We start from the raw sequence: 20,167 nt of genomic DNA, 5'->3' as shown, positions 1-20,167 counted from the left end.
AGGACAACTCAGGTTATTACAATCTGTGTCTCTCCAGTGAGATCTGGACTTCAATGTAGGAGAAGCATCAGGCTTTCAGACAGGAGGAGACAGGTGGCATCCCAGCCATGCAACAGGCCCAGAATAGCTGGTTGAGGCTTGGAAGTATTGATCAGGGTGGAAGGGATGGCCAAGCTGCACTGATTCAAAGAATGTTTCTCCTGAGGCTTCTCATCCTGGGAAACAAGCAGGTCAGGCTTGCATCAATCTGCAGGGGAGGGAGTGAACCCATCACCCAAATGAATCTTGAAGATTCTATTGATCCAACATCACCTTAGCCTCAAGTCTCCAACTCTGCCAATCTGCATCTCTCGTCTCCACCTCAGAGATCATTTGCTTTTAACTTATCATTAAACACACGCTAAATGGGGAGGAGTCGATTGCCCTGTTGTTGTGATATGGGTGGGATAGTGATAGTGGACAGCTCATGCTCCATGTCATTTGGGGCCAATGGGATTTTCCAGTAGTGTGTGTGCTTGAAGGATCATTTATCTCTCGCAAGAACTAGGAGCAGGAGTAGGCCATTCGGTCCATCAAGCCTGCGCTGCCTTTCAATACGATCGTGTCTGATCTTAGGCTTCAGCTCCACTTTCCTGCCCCGCTCCCCATGTCACTCAGTTCCTGACCAAACATTTTTCTCTCTGAGCCTCAAAGTTAGAGAGTTTATAACTCGCCTGTGTTGACAGTTCAAAAGATTCCACCCTTTGAGAGCTGTCATTTCACCTCATCTCAGTTCTAAATTATTTGCCTCTTATTCTGATTCTGTGGTCCTTTGTTTTAGATTCCAAGCTGGTGCAAAATATCCCTCAGAATCTAGCATTTCAAACTCCTTCAGAATCTTGTATGCCTCTGTGAGCTCGCTTCGTTCTTAACTCCATAGAATTCACTCAACCTCTTCTCAAAGGACAACACCCTCAATCCCATGAACTCTCGCTGTCCCACCGCTAAGGCAAATATATCCTCCTGAAATATGGAGACCAAAACAGAGCACATAATTCCAGTATTAGTCTCACTAAAGCCCTGCCCAACAGTAGCAAAGTGTCTTTATTCCTGGACTCCAATTCCCAGGCGGTAAAGACCAAACCAGACTTCCAAATGACTTACAGTATCTGCAATGCAAACTTCTTCATTTCTTCTCTGAGCAGACCAACTTTATTTGAACATCAATATTAGTAAGTTCCATCCCTTTTTAAAAAGTATCTGCTTTTCTGCTAACCAAAGTAAATCACCCACAAATAACCACCCAAAGAGAATCCCCCCCGTCCTCACATACCACCCCACCAACCTCTGGATACAACGCATCATCCTCCGACACTTCTGCCATTTACAATCCGACCCCACCACTAAAGACATTTTTCCATCCTCACCCTTGTCTGCCTTCCGGAGAGACCACTCTCTCCGTGACTTCCTTGTCCACCCCACGCTCCCCTCCAACTGTCACCACGCCCGGCACCTTCCCCTGCAACCGCAGGAAGTGCTAACTTGCCCCTACACCTCCTCCCTCACCCCCATCGCAGGCCCCAAGATGGATTTCCACATCAAGCAGATGTTCACCTGCACACCTGCCAATGTGATATACTGCATCCGCTGTACACTGTGTGGCTTCCTCTACATTGGGGAAACCAAGCGGAGGCTTGGGGACTGCTTTGTAGAACATCTCTGCTCAGTTCGCAAAAAGCAGCTGCACCTCCCAGTCGTGAACCATTTTAACTCCCCCTCCCATTCCTCAGACGACATGTCCATCATGGGCCTCCTGCAGTGCCACAATGATGCCACCTGAAGGTTGCAAAAACAGCAACTCATATTCCGCTTGGGAACCCTGCAGCCCAATGGTATCAATGTGGACTTCACCAGCTTCAAAATCTCCCCTTCCCCCACTGCATCCCAAAACCAGCCCAGTTCATCCCCTCCCCCCAATGCATCCCAAAACCAGCCCAGCTCATCTCCGCCTCCCTGACCTGTTCTTCCTCTCACCTATCCCCTCCTCCCACCTCAAGCCGCACCTCCATTTCCTACCTACTAACCTCATCCCGCCTCCTTGACCTGTCCGTCCTCCCTGGACTGACCTATCCCCTCCCTACCTCCCCACCTATACTCTCCTCTCCACCTATTTTCTTTTCTCTCCATCTTCGGTCCGCCTCCCCCCTCTCCCTATTTATTTCAGAATCCTCAACCCATCCCCTTCTCTGATGAAGGGTCTAGGCCTGAAACGTCAGCTTTTGTGCTCCTGAGATGCTGCTTGGCCTGCTGTGTTCATCCACCTCCCCACTTTGTCACCTCTTTCCCAACATTGTTCCCACTCCAGCTGCCTTCTTGTTACCCACTCACTTAACTTGTTGACATCTCTTTGCAGCTTCTCTGCGTCTCCCACACAGTAGACCTGTCTATCCAGCTTTGTGTTATCAGCAAACCTATATACATTGCTCCCTGACTCTTCATTGTCATTAGTAAGGATTGTATTAATAAGGAATGTAGAGAAAATGAGGTTTTGCTGTAGGTCTGAAAGCCATTACATTGACGTGGCTGAATTATTGTGGTCCTCGCAGCTTTGCCGCCCCATTGATTGCTGGGGTGCCCTCCCTCTGGTACATGGGTACCAGTCTCCTCTGTAGCACACCCGTCAGCCTCTGCTCCCATCTGGAAACGCACTTTCCAAATTGCTTGCCACTCCTGTGCCCTTCCTATTGGCAAGTAACAAACTAGTCCAGTCTTTCAAGCAAATATCCAGAGTGATGTATGGAATAATGTATCATTTTACCAGCTTCATGGAACAGGAATGCACAGTGATAATTTGGGTTATATTCAGTTCACAAGTTGATTTGTTGGCCTGTGAATTGGGTGCATTCTAACTGTTTCTCCGTCTTATCCCATGATTGGGATTACCCTCTGCAAAAGGACATTTTATCGAAAGGCAAGGCCACTTTTAGAATACTGCATTCAGTTCTGGTCTCCTTGCTTTATGAAAGATGTTGTTAAACTTGCGAGGGTGCAGAAAACATTTACTAGTAAATGTTGCCAGGGTTGGAGGGTTTGAGCTGCAGGGAGAAGCTGATTAGGATGGGGCCTTTTCTCTGGAGCATCAGAGACTCAGCGGCTGACCTTATAGAGGTTTATAAAATCATGAGGGTCATGGATAGTGTCAATAGACAAGGTCTTTTCCCCCCCAGGGTGGGGGATTCCAAAGCTAGAGAGCAAAGGTTTAAGGCAAGAGGGAAAATATTTAAAAGGGACCTTAGGGGCAACTTTTTCACACAGCGGGCAGTGCATGTATGGAATGAGCTGCCAGAGGAAGTGGTAGAGGTGCGAATAATTGCGACATTTAAAAGGCATCTGGTTGGTACATGAATTGGAAGGGTTTAGAGGTATATGGGCCACTTCCTGGTAAATGGGACTAGATCAGTTAATGATATCTGGTCGACATGGTTGAGTTGGGTGTGTTTCCATGCTGTACAACTCTATGACTCTCTGAAAGCACTACTTGGGAAACGGTATGCCTAAAACATCTGATTACCATCTATTTGTTTAAGCCGCTGGTCACCCTCTGGGATTTGGTAAATATTGATTCTTGTGAGGCACACCCCATGCCGGGAACATTTGCAATCCATTCGAGCCTAGGACTAAGCTTTACACAGGAAACGTTAATGATGGAATTAGATAGCATGCTAAAATGGTAACTCTCTGCATTTGCTGAGCCACTATGTTGAATATTTTAATCCAATATTGGTTAATGCATTTCCGATATGAAATGTTTCCTACTGACTTTGGATCAGGTAGGATTTCAGGACAGCTTTTACACACTGCAAAATAAAGCTGTCCAACCAGAGGTTCAGAACAGAAGAAAGGCACTAGTTTATTGTGTCGATGCCAGCTAATTGCACTTCCGTATACTCTTACCTTCCTCTGCTCAAATATTCACCCATTTTCCATTAAAAGATGCAAGGCCTACGCATCTTGTGACAAAGCTGTTCAAGTCCCAACGTTGCTCTCCATAAAGCAATTTCTTCTAATCTCTCTCCTTGTTATCTCAGTAATGCATTAAAATCTTCACTGAAGGAAGAGGAAATTAGCTGCAACACATCCGTCACACCCCGCCCCCGCCACAACCGCCCAAAGAGGATCCCCCTCGTTCTCACACACCACCCCACCAACCTCCGGATACAACGCATTATCCTCCGACACTTCCGCCATTTACAATCCGACCCCACCACCCAAGACATTTTTCCATCCCCTCCCCTGTCTGCTTTCCGGAGAGACCACTCTCTCCGTGACTCCCTTGTTCGCTCCACACTGCCCTCCAACCCCACCACACCTGGCACCTTCTCCTGCAACCGCAGGAAATGCTACACTTGCCCCCACACCTCCTCCCTCACCCCTATCCCAGGCCCCAAGATGACTTTCCATATTAAGCAGAGGTTCACCTGCACATCTGCCACTGTGGTATACTGCATCTATTGTACCCGGTGTGGCTTCCTCTACATTGGGGAAACCAAGCGGAGGCTTGGGGACCGCTTTGCAGAACACCTCCGCTCGGTTCACAATAAACAACTGCACCTCCCAGTCGCAAACCATTTCCACTCCCCCTCCCATTCTTTAGATGACATGTCCATCATGGGCCTCCTGCAGTGCCACAATGATGCCACCCGAAGATTGCAGGAACAGCAACTCATATTCCGCTTGGGAACCCTGCAGCCCAATGGTATCAATGTGGACTTCACCAGCTTCAAGATCTCCCCTTCCCCCACCTCATCCCAAAATCAGCCCAGTTCGTCCCCTCCCCTCACTGCACCACACAACCAGCCCAGCTCTTCCCCTCCACCCACTGCATCCCAAAACCAGTCCAACCTGTCTCTGCCTCCCTAACCCGTTCTTCCTCTCACCCATCCCTTCCTCCCACCCCAAGCCGCACCTCCATCTCCTACCTACTAACCTCATCCCAACTCCTTGACCTGTCCATCTTCCCTGGACTGAGCTATTCCCTCCCTACCTCCCCACCTATACTCTCCTCTCCACCTATCTTCTTTTCTCTCCATCTTCGGTCCACGTCCCCCTCTCTCCCTATTTATTCCAGAACCCTCACCCCATCCCCCTCTCTGATGAAGGGTCTAGGCCCGAAACGTCAGCTTTTGTGCTCCTGAGATGCTGCTGGGCTTGCTGTGTTCATCCAGCCTCACATTTCATTATCTTGGATTTTCCAGCATCTGCAGTTCCCATTATCACAGGAAATTAGCTGTTCTTATTTACACTGTCATAACCGTTCATAATTGTAAAAACTTTAATTAGCCTTTGCTATCCCATTTGAAATAATTCTCAAGTCTTTAATCATAACCTTGGCTTCCTATCTGAGCCATAATCTTGATAAATTCTCACTCTGGCTTTAGTACACTGTTTATCATTTGCATAACATTCTGCATTTCGCTACAAGTTGGGTATTGACTGATGTTTTGTACAAATTTATTGTTTTTGTTTATTCCTAAACTCTAAATCCCTGTTTATAATACCTCAAATGCAACTGGCCATTATTTATGCCTTTATCTGTGTTTACACTTTTAGAAAATTGTATATTTGAACCCAAATTTCTCTGTTCATCTGCACCTTTCGTGACAATGCACACTCCTGTGTTTTTAACCTTATAGTTCATACTTATCCACTATTTCTCCTTAACCTTTGTGAAGCGTTTTGAGATGTTTATCTATGATAAAATTGGCAGCCAGTCTAAATTGATCTCTCCTGTGGTAGAATTTCAATGGAGACCAGCAGTTAAAATCACTCTCAGTTCTTTCTGCCTCTGCGAAGTGGGCGGTCAATACATGAGAGCAATTTCCTGCAGAAAACATGTTCAACATTAAAGTGTGTCCCTTACACTTTGAACAATTAAAAACAAAACTTATTTGAGATTACTGATTCAGGTAAATGTTTCTTTTTAAATTGTCTCCAAGGTATCATAACTGCTTAAAAGGTTTCCTATTTAAATTTGCATTTGGTGAAATCTTAAAATTGTTTTAATTATGCCTATTAAATCGCATTGTATTTCTTAACAGGAAAATACAGGTTAAATAAAATTGAATTTTTACACTGGTGGGAACGGGGGAATAGTACAAAGATTAGTGTCAGACCGTTCAGGAGAGATGTTAGGAAGCTCTCTACACACAGAAGGTGGTAGAGTTTTGGAACTCTCTTCCACAAACAGCAAATTATGCTAGATCAGTTGTAATTTTAAAACTGTTTTCTTTAAGCAAAAGTATTCAGACATTCGAGGCAAGGGCAGGTGTATGGAGTTAGGCCACAGGTCATCTGTGAACTGACTGAATGGTGAAACATGTTCAAAGGGCTGAATGGCCTACTCCTGTTCCAATGTTCTTTTACAGAACTGTTGAAATCTATAAATTACCAAGAACGCTTTCAGAAATGCATTACCTCAATGTGGCGCAATCGTGGCCACATCGTGATCTCAAATGCTAAACAATTTTGGTAAATTTCTTGGGATGTAAGTTGTGCACCTGTGAAGTCTAAGTGCTCACATTGGGTCATGTGAATGGCTCACGGAGTAATGTGCTGTTGAATTGTTACTGATTCAGGCAGAGCAGGAAGGTTGCAGATTTGATCTTCATTCCAGCCTGACTGTGTTACAGTCAACACAATAGTCAAAGTGTTGCTTATGGCCTCCATTGCCCTTTGTCAGAGATGGGAAGATCTACAAAGGCTCCTAATTTCCATCACCATCCAGTGATGGGCCTGGCTTTGTTGCTGCAGAGTGCTCCAAGTAGTTGGATCGTTCTATCTCACCTGATCTTTGTTGAGAGATTTGCGAAGCAAAATACCTTTGACCACAAGTCCATCAGGAAATGGTTGGCTCATGGCGTTCTTGAGACCCTGCAGGAGAAGAGGAGAGGCCGGATCCTGTCGGGTCGTTCCCTGAGCGGGCTGTTAAAGTTATTCGGCAGAATGCCTCGTCACCAGAACTTTCCAACAAACTCCAAGACAGCACTTGGCTAGTGGTGAGAAGGACACCGCCCGTGAGATCTGTCATGTCAGCCTGGACTGTTTGTGCCATTGCAAGCTGCCCTTGAATTGGCTGTGAGGGGTTAGGGAGTGGGTCGGGGTGGGTGGTGAGGGGGTATTGCCTCTAACGCGCCTCCTGCTGGAATGTGCCTTTGCAAAGCAATACTGGAGAGAGGTGCAGTAATATTTGTCGAGCAGCTCTGGGGCTCAGGTCTCTGGGCTGTACAGCAGGTCAGGCAGCATCAGAGGGGTAGGAAAGTTCGATGTTTCGCGTCTAGACCCTTGCTCTGAAGATGGTTCCTGACCCAAAACATTGCCTTCCCTCCTCCTCTGATGCTGCCTGACCTGCTGTGTTCCTCCAGCACCACACTGCGTTATCTCTGATTCCAGCATCTGCAGTTTTTGCTATCTTCAAGTGACACCAAGACAAGCATTGACTGTACCTGGAGAACCAGCAACTTGGTCAAAGACATTCTTTGCTCTGCCTGAAACCTGTTGGTCTTCCAGTGCAAGGAGTTGCCCCAGCCCAGTGTTGCAGACTGGCACATTCCAAGGCCCAGGGAAGGCGTCTGTCTGAGGACTTCCAGCCGAAGTTAAATGGGCATTCATTTAGTTAACAGGCCCTTCCTAGTGCCTCAAACATATGCAAATACAATCTTGTACAATTAAGAAATACCTTTGGTTTGGTGGCTGTATAGATGCAAACTCTAATATTTGTTTTAAAACGATCAAAAGAGCTGCAGAAACAAAAATAGAAGTTGCTGGAAAAGCTCAGGAGATCTGGCAGCACCTGTGAAGAAAAATCAGAGTTAACGTTTTGTGTCCGATGACAGTTCCTCAGAACTCAAGGTAGCTGGGAAAATTTTGGTTTATTTGCAGAAGATAGGATGGGGGCAGGGAGTAAGAAGTAAACGATAGGTAGGGATAGAGTGGGGACATTAGTGACCAGCGGCCAGAGTGGGGACGCCAGTGACCAATGACCGGAGCGGAGACACTAGTGGCTAGTGGACAGAGTGGGGACATTAGTGACCAGCAGCTGGAGCAGGGTCACCAGTGACTAGTGACTGGAGTGGGGACACTAGTGACCAGTGGCTGGAGTGGGGACACCAGTGAGCAGCAGCTAGAGTGGGGACACCAGCGACCAGTGGCCAGAGGGGGGACACCAGTGACCAGTGGCCAGAGTGGGGACACCAGTGACCAGCGGCTGGAGAGGGGCACCAGTGACCAGTGACCAGTGACCGGAGTGGGGGCACCAGTGAGCAGCGGCCAGAGTGGAGACACCAGTGACCAATGGCCGGAGTGGGGACACCAGTGACCAGTGGCCAAAGTGGGGACACCAGCGACCAGTGGCCGGAGTGGGGACACCAGTGACGAGCGGCTGGAGAGGGACACCAGTGACCAGTGACCGGAGTGGGGGCACCAGTGAGCAGCGGCCAGAGTGGAGACACTAGTGACGAGTGGCCGGAGTGAGGACACCAGTGAGCAGCGGCCGGAGCGGGGACACCAGTGAGCAGCGGCCAGAGTGGGGGCACCAGTGAGCAGCGGCTGGACCGGGGACACCAGTGAGCAGCGGCCAGAGTGGGGACACTAGTGACCAGTGGCCAGAGTGGGGACACCAGTGACCAGCGGCTGGAGAGGGGCACCAGTGACCAGTGACCAGTGACCGGAGTGGGGGCACCAGTGAGCAGCGGCCAGAGTGGAGACACCAGTGACCAATGGCCGGAGTGGGGACACCAGTGACCAGTGGCCGAAGTGGGGACACCAGCGACCAGTGGCCGGAGTGGGGACACCAGTGACGAGCGGCTGGAGAGGGACACCAGTGACCAGTGACCGGAGTGGGGGCACCAGTGAGCAGCGGCCAGAGTGGAGACACTAGTGACGAGTGGCCGGAGTGAGGACACCAGTGAGCAGCGGCCGGAGCGGGGACACCAGTGAGCAGCGGCCAGAGTGGGGGCACCAGTGAGCAGCGGCTGGACCGGGGACACCAGTGAGCAGCGGCCAGAGTGGGGGCACCAGTGAGCAGCGGCCAGAGTGGAGACACTAGTGACCAGTGGCCGGAGTGAGGACACCAGTGAGCAGCGGCCCGGTGCGGGGACACCAGTAAGCAGCGGCCAGAGCAGGGACACCAGTGAGCAGCGGCTGGAGGGGGGACACCAGTGAGCAGCGGCCAGAGCGGGGACACCAGTGAGCAGCGGCCAGAGCAGGGACACCAGTGAGCAGCGGCTGGACCGGGGACACCAGTGAGCAGCGGCCAGAGTGGGGGCACCAGTGAGCAGCGGCCAGAGTGGAGACACTAGTGACCAGTGGCCGGAGTGAGGACACCAGTGAGCAGCGGCCAGAGCGGGGACACCAGTGAGCAGCGGCTGGAGGGGGGACACCAGTGAGCAGCGGCTGGACCGGGGACACCAGTGAGCAGCGGCTGGAGGGGGGGCACCAGTGAGCAGCGGCCGGAGGGGGTGCACCAGTGAGCAGCGGCCGGAGCGGGGACACCAGTGAGCAGCGGCTGGAGGGGGGGCACCAGTGAGCAGCGGCTGGAGGGGGGGGCACCAGTGAGCAGCGGCCGGAGCGGGGACACCAGTGAGCAGCGGCTGGAGGGGGGGCACCAGTGAGCAGCGGCCGGAGCGGGGACACCAGTGAGCAGCGGCTGGACCGGGGACACCAGTGACCAGTGGCCGAAGTGGGGACACCAGCGACCAGTGGCCGGAGTGGGGACACCAGTGACCAGTGGCTAGAGTGGGGACACCAGTGACGAGCGGCTGGAGAGGGACACCAGTGACCAGTGACCGGAGTGGGGGGCACCAGTGAGCAGCGGCCAGAGTGGAGACACTAGTGACCAGTGGCCGGAGTGAGGACACCAGTGAGCAGCGGCCGGAGCGGGGACACCAGTGAGCAGCGGCCAGAGTGGGGACACCAGTGAGCAGCGGCCAGAGTGGGGGCACCAGTGAGCAGCGGCCCGGTGCGGGGACACCAGTGAGCAGCGGCTGGACCGGGGACACCAGTGAGCAGCGGCCAGAGCGGGGGCACCAGTGAGCAGCGGCCCAGAGCGGGGACACCAGTGAGCAGCGGCTGGAGGGGGGGCACCAGTGAGCAGCGGCTGGAGGGGGGGCACCAGTGAGCAGCGGCCGGAGCGGGGACACCAGTGAGCAGCGGCTGGAGGGGGGGCACCAGTGAGCAGCGGCCGGAGCGGGGACACCAGTGAGCAGCGGCTGGACCGGGGACACCAGTGAGCAGCGGCTGGAGGGGGGACACCAGTGAGCAGCGGCCGGAGCGGGGACACCAGTGAGCAGCGGCCGGAACGGGGGCACCATTGAGCAGCGGCCAGAGTGGGGGCATCAGTGAGCAGCGGCCAGAGCGGGGACACCAGTGAGCAGCGGCCGGAGCGGGGACACCAGTGAGCAGCGGCCCGGTGCGGAGCGCGGCAGCAGCCAGTGATCAGACCGTGTGGAAGCCCCTTTGCTCTGGCCTGCTGTGGAGAGGCCTTGGAGAGAGACTGTCAGGTTTGTCTTTTTAACTTTGCTTCTTGTCCATTTTCTAACCTGCCGTCATACTGTGTAGAACTATAATATCATGTTTTTTCTTCATTTCTCTATTCTGTAACTAAGGATCGTAACTGGGTAGCTTTGAACCTAAGATGGCGCTGTAGATAGTGACTTATAAAATTTTCACTGCACTCATTTGAGTACATGTTGAAAAGAAGACCTTTCCAATGGGAGATTAGGAGAAACTGCTGTAACCAGAGAGTGGTGAATCTCATAGAATCCCTCCTGTGTGGGAACAGGCCCTGTGGACCAACCGGCCTAACCTGAGTTGTGAGAGCATGGAATGCGTTGCCAGCAGCAGTTGTGGAAGCAAGGTCATTGGGGTCATTTAAGAGACTGCTGGACATGCATATGGTCACAGAAATTTGAGGGTGCATCCATGAGGATCAATGGTCGGCACAACATTGTGGGCTGAAGGGCCTGTTCTGTGCTGTACTGTTCTATGTATGTTCTATGACCCTCAGAGAATCCCACCCAGACCCATTCCGCCATCAGCTACGCATCCCTGAACACTACGGACAATTTAGCATGGCCAACCCACTTAGCCTGCACATCTTTGGACAGTGGGAGGAAACCCATGCAGACACGGGGAGAATGTGCAAACTCCACACAGAGAGAGGCTAGAATCGAACCCAGGTCCCTGGCGCTGTGAGGCAGCAGTGCGAACCACTGAGCCACCGTGCCGCCCAAATCCATGGAATTCACTGCCACAGAAGGCTGTGGAGCCATGTCATTGAGTATATTTAAGACTGAGGTAGATAGGTTCTTGATTATCAAGGGGATTGAGGGTTCTGGGGAGAAAGCGAGAGAATGGGGTTGAGAAACTTGTCAGCCATGATTGGATGGCAGAGCAGTCTTGATGGGCTGAATGACCTAATTTCTGCTCCCATGTCTAATGTCTTAAAAAACCAATTTACATCATTACGAATGGTAGAGCAGGCTTGAAGAGCAAATGGCCTACTCACATAGCCAATGTAGGATTGAGACAATTTTATTTTCTGTATTGTTTTATATATTCCTGAGATGTAGTTAGGACAGCACTTTTAAATATCCCCAGATGCTCTTCTTCAAATGTTGCATTCCGTGGGGTGTAGGACCCGCTCAGTGCTGTTAGGAAGAGAGTTTCAGAATTTTGACCCAGTGATGCTGATGGAATGGCAATATATTTCCAAGTTAGAGTGGTGTGTGGGTTAGGGGGGGATCTTGCAGGTAATGGTGTTATCATATAGCTGCTGTCATTGTCTTTCTACAAGGTGGTGGCTGTGGGTTTGGAAGAGGCTATCAAAAGGGCTTAGGTAGGTTTCTACAGGGTATCTTGCGCATCGTACACACTGCTGCTATTAAGTTTTGGTGGTGTAGGAGTATTTGAAGGGAACTTGTGTGCAGGTCAATGGGGAAAGAGCAGGGGATTGGTTTCAATTGGATAGCTCCATCAAGAAATCTTACAATGTTGTATAATTCTATGATTCTCTAAGACAGCACCTGTCCTCATTCTGAACAATATCTCCGCCCAATGATCAAAAACACCAATGGAAATCCAATAGCCAGCTTTGATGTTAACTGAGTATTGGCCGCAATACAATATGGTGGAATGTTAGCATTTCTTTGAAATAGATTGTCAACTTTTCAACAAACCAGTTGTCTGAAACTTGGCACAAAATCAAATACTCAGTTTTTGTCAACCCAAGCAGCACCTCTAACTTTTCGTAAGAGATCCATCTTCACAAAAAAATGTATTCTCACTATGGGATATAACAGTGATTACTTCTATAAGTTCCCCTGACATTTGCAATTTTCAGAACTGTCTAAGTTGGGAGCATTTCTGTAACACTTGGGCGTGGAAGTTTGCAATTTGTTAAGCCTCCTGTTTGGGAGCAAAGTCTAAGGGAATTTAGGGACATGGAAACTTATGGAATTGTTTGGTGCTAATGGATTGTAATTGAAATGCAGCTTTGTGGTGTCATGCCTCTGGCTTTTGATGTTCAATCAAGAATGTGTTTAATGCAGAGAAAGCTATTTGAGCTGAAAAAGGCACAAAATACACATATTACTGTCCTCTAAAAACGATGCCCGTACAACGTTACATACTATCATAAAAAAAACTTGCTTACATTTTCTTCACTTTTCTTCAAGTAATAGTTTTTGGAATATGTGCTGCTTTTTAAAAATTCTACTACCACAGTGATGACACTTCAAAAATACTTTATTGGTTGTAAAGCAATTTGAAATGTCCTGAGGTTATGAAGAGAACTATGTAAATACAATTTCTTTTTTTCTGTCAGCTAACGAGTTTGTCCTGTGCATAGCACATTCATCTTTTCTCAGTACTCCTGCCTGCAGGCACTGAATGCTGGGGGCATTTCAATTGGTAATCAGTCCACGTGAGTGGCCAATAGACTACAGAAAAAAACGTTATTCCACAGCCGATCAACCTGAAAGGGACTATGAGAATGGAAAGGCCACTCCATCATCTCATCAACCACTGACAGTGTGTAATGATGTTGTATAATGCCACCAGACAAGTAATCAAAAGTTCTAAGCTCATACTCTGGGGATGGGGAGTTCTTGTGGCACAGTGGCAATGCCCCGACTTCTGGGCTAGGAGGTTCAAGTCTTGCCTTTTTATATTCAGGATGTGGGCATCACTAGCTAGGCCAGCATTTATTGCCTAACTCTAAATACCCAGAGGGCAGTTAAGAGTCAATCACGTTGCTGTGGGTCTGGAGTCACATGTAGGTCAGACCAGGTAAGGATGGCAGTTTCCTTCCCTAAAGGGCATTTGTGAACCAGACTGGCTTTTCTGACAATGGTCTTCATCAGACTCTTCATTCCAGGCTTTAATTTATGAAATTTGACAATTTGCCACGGTGGGGTTACGAAGTCTAATGTCCCTCGGACATTACCTGAGTCTCTGGGTTAACAGTCTGACGATAATGCTACCATAACCCACCTAACCCATATCCCTGAACACCATGGGCAATTTGGCGTGGCCAATCCACCTACACTGCACATCTTTGGAGTGTGGGAGGAAATGTCCGTAGATACAGGGAGAACAAGCAAGCTCCACACAGACTGTAGCCCGAGGGTGGAATTGAACCCAGGGCCCTGGCACTGTGGGGCAGCAGTGCTGACCACTGAGCCACCGTGCCGCCCATGATGCACACCCAGATGCACTGCAGCAACACACCAGGGCCCGTTAGACAGCACCTTCCAAATCCATGTATTCTAGGACGTAAGCAGGCAGGGGCAGCAAATGCATGTGAACGCCAGCACCCTGAAAGCTCCCCTCCAAACCACACAACATCCTGACTTGGAAATACACCATTGTTCCGTCAGTGTCGCTGTGTCAAAATCCTGGGAAAGCCCTCCCTAATAACTTTGTGATCGTACCTACCGCACACAGACTGCAGCCGTCAAAGAAGGCACATGACCACCACCTTCTTAAGGGGTAATTAGGGATGGGCGAGAAATGCTGGTCAAGTCGGAAACACCCATAAGCTGTGAATTCATAAAAAAAAATCTTTGTTGGAATGTAACCTATTTGTCGGTACCATAAAGAGCTTCAAGTATCCGAGTTACTTAAAAATGATCGGATTTTCCTCCTAAACAGGTGCTTTTAGCTGAAACATAATAAACATTTATTGCTGCACTAAACTCATATTGGAATACACAGCACGTCGCCCACACTGCCAGAAGTACCCAGGATGTCTAGGGAGACATTTTCCACCACATAATTGGACTAAGAAATTACTGTTGTGGTTCTGACACTGTCTGTTTCTGTGTGTGCGCGCTTGTTTGTGAGGTTCGGGAGCAAACTTCCAAAATTGTGGGTAAGGAAATGGTTATCGACGCAAGCAGTTTAAAGGAAGCCTGTGTTGAAATTGCTTGATGGGCTTTTTGCCGCTGCAGCTGATGTGAACCTACCAGAGACCGCTAGCAATGGAGCACTCTGTACTTGGGAGATCTGTTTATTGATGTCCAGGCTATAAATTCACGAGAGCTGGCTGTGATTTAAACTGCCCCTCCCCCTAAATGATTAGTATGTGGGCCGTAATGCTAATTAAAAAATATTTCCCGGCATTTTCAGATGCTTAGGCAGTGAAGTGGAAAATCTTTCATCAGTATTAAGGACTATCAGCCCCTTCGTTACAACTTCACTTTTGCTGTCTTTTCTCCTTAATTTCTGAACTATAATTGATTTAATAAGACGAGTGATTCTTCTGTATAAATTAGTTGACTAATGGGCTCGATCTCTTTTTATTTAAATGCAACACAGTTGTTAATCACTTGACTATGAGTCATTGTCATTATAAACTCAGTATCCGGAGTCCTTTCGGTTGTGCCAAAACTCTTTCGCACACTTTGCCAAGTTAAAACATAATGTTGTTTGTATTACCACATCACAAATGTTGTGTTGTAGGCACTTGTTTGGAAAATACAAGTCGTTGATGAACTTGATGTTCTCAGGCACATTTGTGTAAAGGGAATGAATATTTGTGCAGAAGGAGCACTGTTTGAAGATCAGTTATTGAAACATAGACGAACAGCCGGAGCAGGCCGTTTGGACCTTCAAGCCTGTTCTACCATTCAGCATGTTCATGGCTGGTCATCCAAGTCGGTGCCCTGTTCTGACTTTCTGAACATGCCCTTTGATCCCTGCACCCCTAAGAACTCCATCTCGAAAACACTCAATGTTGTAGCCTCAACTGCTTTCTGCAGCAGAGAATTGCACAGGCTCACCACTCTCAGGGTGAAAAAAAATTTCTCCGTACCTCAGTCCTAAATGGCGTATTCCCTTCTTTAGACTGTGGTTGCCCTTTCTGGACTCCCTGGTCATTGGGAACATGCTTCCTGTGTTTACCCTGTTTGAATAGAATTTTGTAGTTTCTGTGAGATCACCGCTCATTCTCCTAATTTTCAGAGGATGTAGTCCTAAACAATCCAGTCTCTCCCTGGATTCAGTCAGTTAAACCTTTGTTGCACTCCCTCCATCGCAAGAAGTCCAACTGTCCTGCATTATTCTAAGGCTTTTGACTATTCTGAAGCTCTATGTTATGCTATGGCTTTACCGCTCTAAGGCTCCAGTTTCCGGTGGCCCTCTGCTATGTTGTGGTCTGACTTATTATCTGCATCATTTTTGTCCTTTAGCTCTACGGGTGGCACAGTTTCTCAGTGGGTACCACTGCTGCCTCAGAGCGCCACAGTTTGATTCTAGCCTTGGGTGACTGTCCATTTGGAGTTTGCATGTTCTCTGTGTGGATTTCCTCCAGGTGCTCTGGTCTGCTCCCACAGTCCAAAGATGCACAGTTTAGGTGAATTGGCCATGCTAAATTGTCCATTGAGTCCAGGAATCCGTAGGCTAGTTAGATTAGCAATGGGAAATGTGGGGTTATAGGGAATAGAGGCGTATCCGAGTGGGATGATCTACTGAGGGTTGGTGTAGACTTTGATGGGCCGAATGGCCTGTTTCCACATGTAGGGATTTTATGATTCTATTCTCTGGACTTCCACTGTACTCCGTACACTACTTTGAGGCACCATACTATTCTCTGGACTTCCACTGTACTCCGTACACTACTTTGAGGCACCATACTATTCTCTGGACTTCCACTGTACTCCGTACACTACTTTGAGGCACCATACTATTCTCTGGACTTCCACTGTACTCCGTACACTACTTTGAGGCACCATACTATTCTCTGGACTTCCACTGTACTCCGTACACTACTTTGAGGCACCATACTATTCTCTGGACTTCCACTGTACTCCGTACACTACTTTGAGGCACCATACTATTCTCTGGACTTCCACTGTACTCCGTACACTACTTTGAGGCACCATACTATTCTCTGGACTTCCACTGTACTCCGTACACTACTTTGAGGCACCATACTATTCTCTGGACTTCCACTGTACTCCGTACACTACTTTGAGGCACCATACTATTCTCTGGACTTCCACTGTACTCCGTACACTACTTTGAGGCACCATACTATTCTCTGGACTTCCACTGTACTCCGTACACTACTTTGAGGCACCATACTATTCTCTGGACTTCCACTGTACTCCGTACACTACTTTGAGGCACCATACTATTCTCTGGACTTCCACTGTACTCCGTACACTACTTTGAGGCACCATACTATTCTCTGGACTTCCACTGTACTCCGTACACTACTTTGAGGCACCATACTATTCTCTGGACTTCCACTGTACTCCGTACACTACTTTGAGGCACCATACTATTCTCTGGACTTCCACTGTACTCCGTACACTACTTTGAGGCACCATACTATTCTCTGGACTTCCACTGTACTCCGTACACTACTTTGAGGCACCATACTATTCTCTGGACTTCCACTGTACTCCGTACACTACTTTGAGGCACCATACTATTCTCTGGACTTCCACTGTACTCCGTACACTACTTTGAGGCACCATACTATTCTCTGGACTTCCACTGTACTCCGTACACTACTTTGAGGCACCATACTATTCTCTGGACTTCCACTGTACTCCGTACACTACTTTGAGGCACCATACTATTCTCTGGACTTCCACTGTACTCCATACACTACTTTGAGGCACCATACTATTCTCTGGCTGCTTTATACCTGTTGGACTGTATATTTCTTTGTTTCTGTTGTGTGCTTCACTTAAAATTTTGCAGCAGGGCTGAGAATGCCTACTCAGGCCTTTCTCACATGGTGTTGAATTGAAAGGTATATAAGTCAATTTGTTATATAATCAAAAGAAGAATCTCCAGCTTGGACCTTGCACTCCACTGGCAGGAAGTAATTGCTGCAGCTAATTTCATTCGAAATACGAGGTATGACACGTCATTGGTCTGGGAGGATTGAAAGGACCAAGTGTCAAAGTGTGTAGTAGATATTGATGTTTGGAACAGTACCCTAATCAGGGTGTGAGATAACAAGGTGTGGAGCTGGATGAACACAGCAGGCCAAGCAGCCTCAGAGGAGCAGGAAGGCTGACATTTCAGGCCTAGAGCCTCCTACTATCTCTATTCAGGATGTGGCTCATTCCTTAGGCAAGAGGAGAACAAATAGGGACCAAAGATCTGGTGCTGCAGGAGCTGGTAGTCAAACAGCGCATGAGGATCACAGAATTGTCACTGGGCCTCCACTGGACCTCCCTGCCAAAATTATCCTTGGGTTTTCCCTTTGTGAGCATTGGCGTAAGAGTTTTTGTGATTAGAAATAGCATTTGCTTCAGATCAATATTTCATAGATTCATACAGTACAGAAAGAGACCCTTCTGCCCATTGAGTCTATGCCAAATCTACATGAGTCCCACTTGTCTGCACTAGGCCTGAATTTCAAGCGGAATTACTATAGGATAAAAACCAAAAGAAGTGCACATGTTGGAAAAGAGAAGTTGCTGGAAAAGCTCAGTAGGTCTGGCAGCATCAGTGGAGAGAAATCAGAGTTAACACTTCGGGTCCAGTGACCTGAGGAAGGATCTGAGGGAAGGCCACTGGATTTTAAACATTAAACTGTGATTTCTCTCCACTGGTGCATTTAAAATCCAGTGGCCTTCCCTCAGATCCTCCGTCAGGTCACTGGACCCAAAGTGTTAACTCTGATTTCTCTCCACTGGTGCTACCAGAGCTACTGAGCACTTCCAGCAATTTCTGTTTCTGTTTCCATAAAATAATATTTTTATGGATTTGTGGGACAAGCTGAACAGAGGAGATCTTCATGAAGACACATATGCTGTTGCATAACAGCACCATGCAAAGAAAGATTTGCATTTATAATGCAGTTCTTATAACCTCAGGATGCTCCAATACACTGATAATCAATAAAGTGCAGTCACTGTTATAAGGAAGGAAACTTAGCAGACGAGGTGCTGAAACAGCAATGTGATAAATTCTCAGAATATTTGTTTCACTGATGTTGATTAAGGGATAAATATTGGCTAAGCTACCATGGAATACCTACAGGGTATTGTGTTAGAACGAAGGGGTGCCAATTTGAGACGAAGGCGAAGAGGAATTTTTTCCCTGAGAGGATTGGAATTCCTTGCTACACAGAGCTGAAAGGTGCAGAGTCCTTGTGTATATTTAAGGTTGTGGTAGCTTGATCCTTGACTAGATGAGAAATCGAAGGTTATGGGATAAATGCAGGAATGCAGATGTCAGGAATGTCGGGAACAAAAACAGAAGTTGCCGGAGAAGCTCAGCCGGCCTGGCAGCACCTGTGAAGGAAAAAACAGAATCAACGTCTCGTGTCCGGTGACCCTTGCTCAGAACTGGGAAAATGTCAGTTCATATGCAGAAACTAGGGAGGTGGGTGGGGTAGGGAGTAAATGATAGGGTCGTTGGATTAGCCATGATCCTATTGAATTCTGGAGCAGGTTCAAAGGGCTGAATGGCCTACTCCTGGTCCATTCTGTTATGGTCTTATGGAATAGATTCCTTGGTGTTGGAAATACTATCATGGATTTCTTTTATACATGCCTGCCCGCACAGGCTGTTAGAACTTTGCTTTATACAAATATCTAGTGTTCCGTCTCTGGGGTGTGATGTGAGCCCAAGACCTTACTCACTCACGGGGGTGAGTCCTACCAACTGAGCTGAGGCGGCACCGGCATTCTGCTTAGATGAAACAGTCGATAGGATTTTCTGAGCTCTCCTGCCATCATCTGGAACCTTGTTGATAATTTCCCAATTGTTTAAAAAGCAGGGTAATGTGACCAGAGATGTCAGGATACGCCACTTTAGAAGGCGGGCCTTGAGCTTGGTAGCTGTGATCTCAGTGGTAACAGCACTGCCAGTATGCCACTAGAACTCCTCATAGAGCCCTGTATGCTGCAGGTGATGTTGGAACATGGGGAGTACTTTACCTATTACACACCTTAATGTGCACAAAACCTCAGGCAAAATGTGATCAGAGATAATGGGAACTGCAGATGCTGGAGAATCCGAGACAACGAAGTGTGGAGCTGGATGAACACAACAGGCCAAGCAGCATCTTAGGAGTACAAAAGCTGACGTTTCGGGCCTAGACCCTCTCTGATGAGGGGGCTAGGCCCGAAACGTCAGCTTTTGTGCTCCTAAGATGCTGCTTGGCCTGCTGTGTTCATCCAGCTTCGCACTTTGTTATCTCAGGCAAAATGTGTGGGGTTTGCCTATTAGTCTTTCACTTAAATCAGGGCTTGATGGTGGCACCAAATCTCTGGAAATTTCATCTTAATGGTTTGTGAAGAATTTGTGTTTCTAATTGCAGGCATTCTTAATCTCATTCAGAGCAGGGATCAGATTGTTGAAAGTTGCATTTAACATTGTGGCTGTTGTAATGCCATTACCTCCAGCTCCTGAGTGACCCACCCGAAGCGCTCATTTCCACAGTGAGACACCAGCTGGAGATACAACGCTTGATCTGAGAGCTGCTGGAAAGGAACAAAATGCTAACACCGAAGGTTCTGAAAGCAGAAAGGCACAAACTCTAATCAATGAGGATTGAATTCTTCTCTCTGTGTACAGTGCAATTATTGAAGCAAGAGAAAGAGGAAAGTGAAGTGCTGGAACCATAATCACAACCAGAGAATGTTGAAAGTGGGTAATAGGT

At 48.2% G+C, this 20,167-nt stretch overlaps 1 protein-coding gene across 3 annotated transcripts in view; it reads left to right on the top strand.

The window, feature by feature from the left end:
• rhbdl1 (rhomboid, veinlet-like 1 (Drosophila)) overlaps nucleotides 1–20,167 on the top strand; it is a 239,275-nt gene that overhangs the window by 65,226 nt on the left and 153,882 nt on the right. The window lies entirely within an intron of this gene.

Source organism: Stegostoma tigrinum, chromosome 23, assembly GCF_030684315.1.
Source record: "Stegostoma tigrinum isolate sSteTig4 chromosome 23, sSteTig4.hap1, whole genome shotgun sequence".
In the NCBI taxonomy this organism is placed as follows: domain Eukaryota; kingdom Metazoa; phylum Chordata; class Chondrichthyes; order Orectolobiformes; family Stegostomatidae; genus Stegostoma; species Stegostoma tigrinum.
The sequence above is the reverse complement of the archived record's forward strand: the minus strand, read 5'-3'. Positions and strand labels throughout refer to the sequence as shown.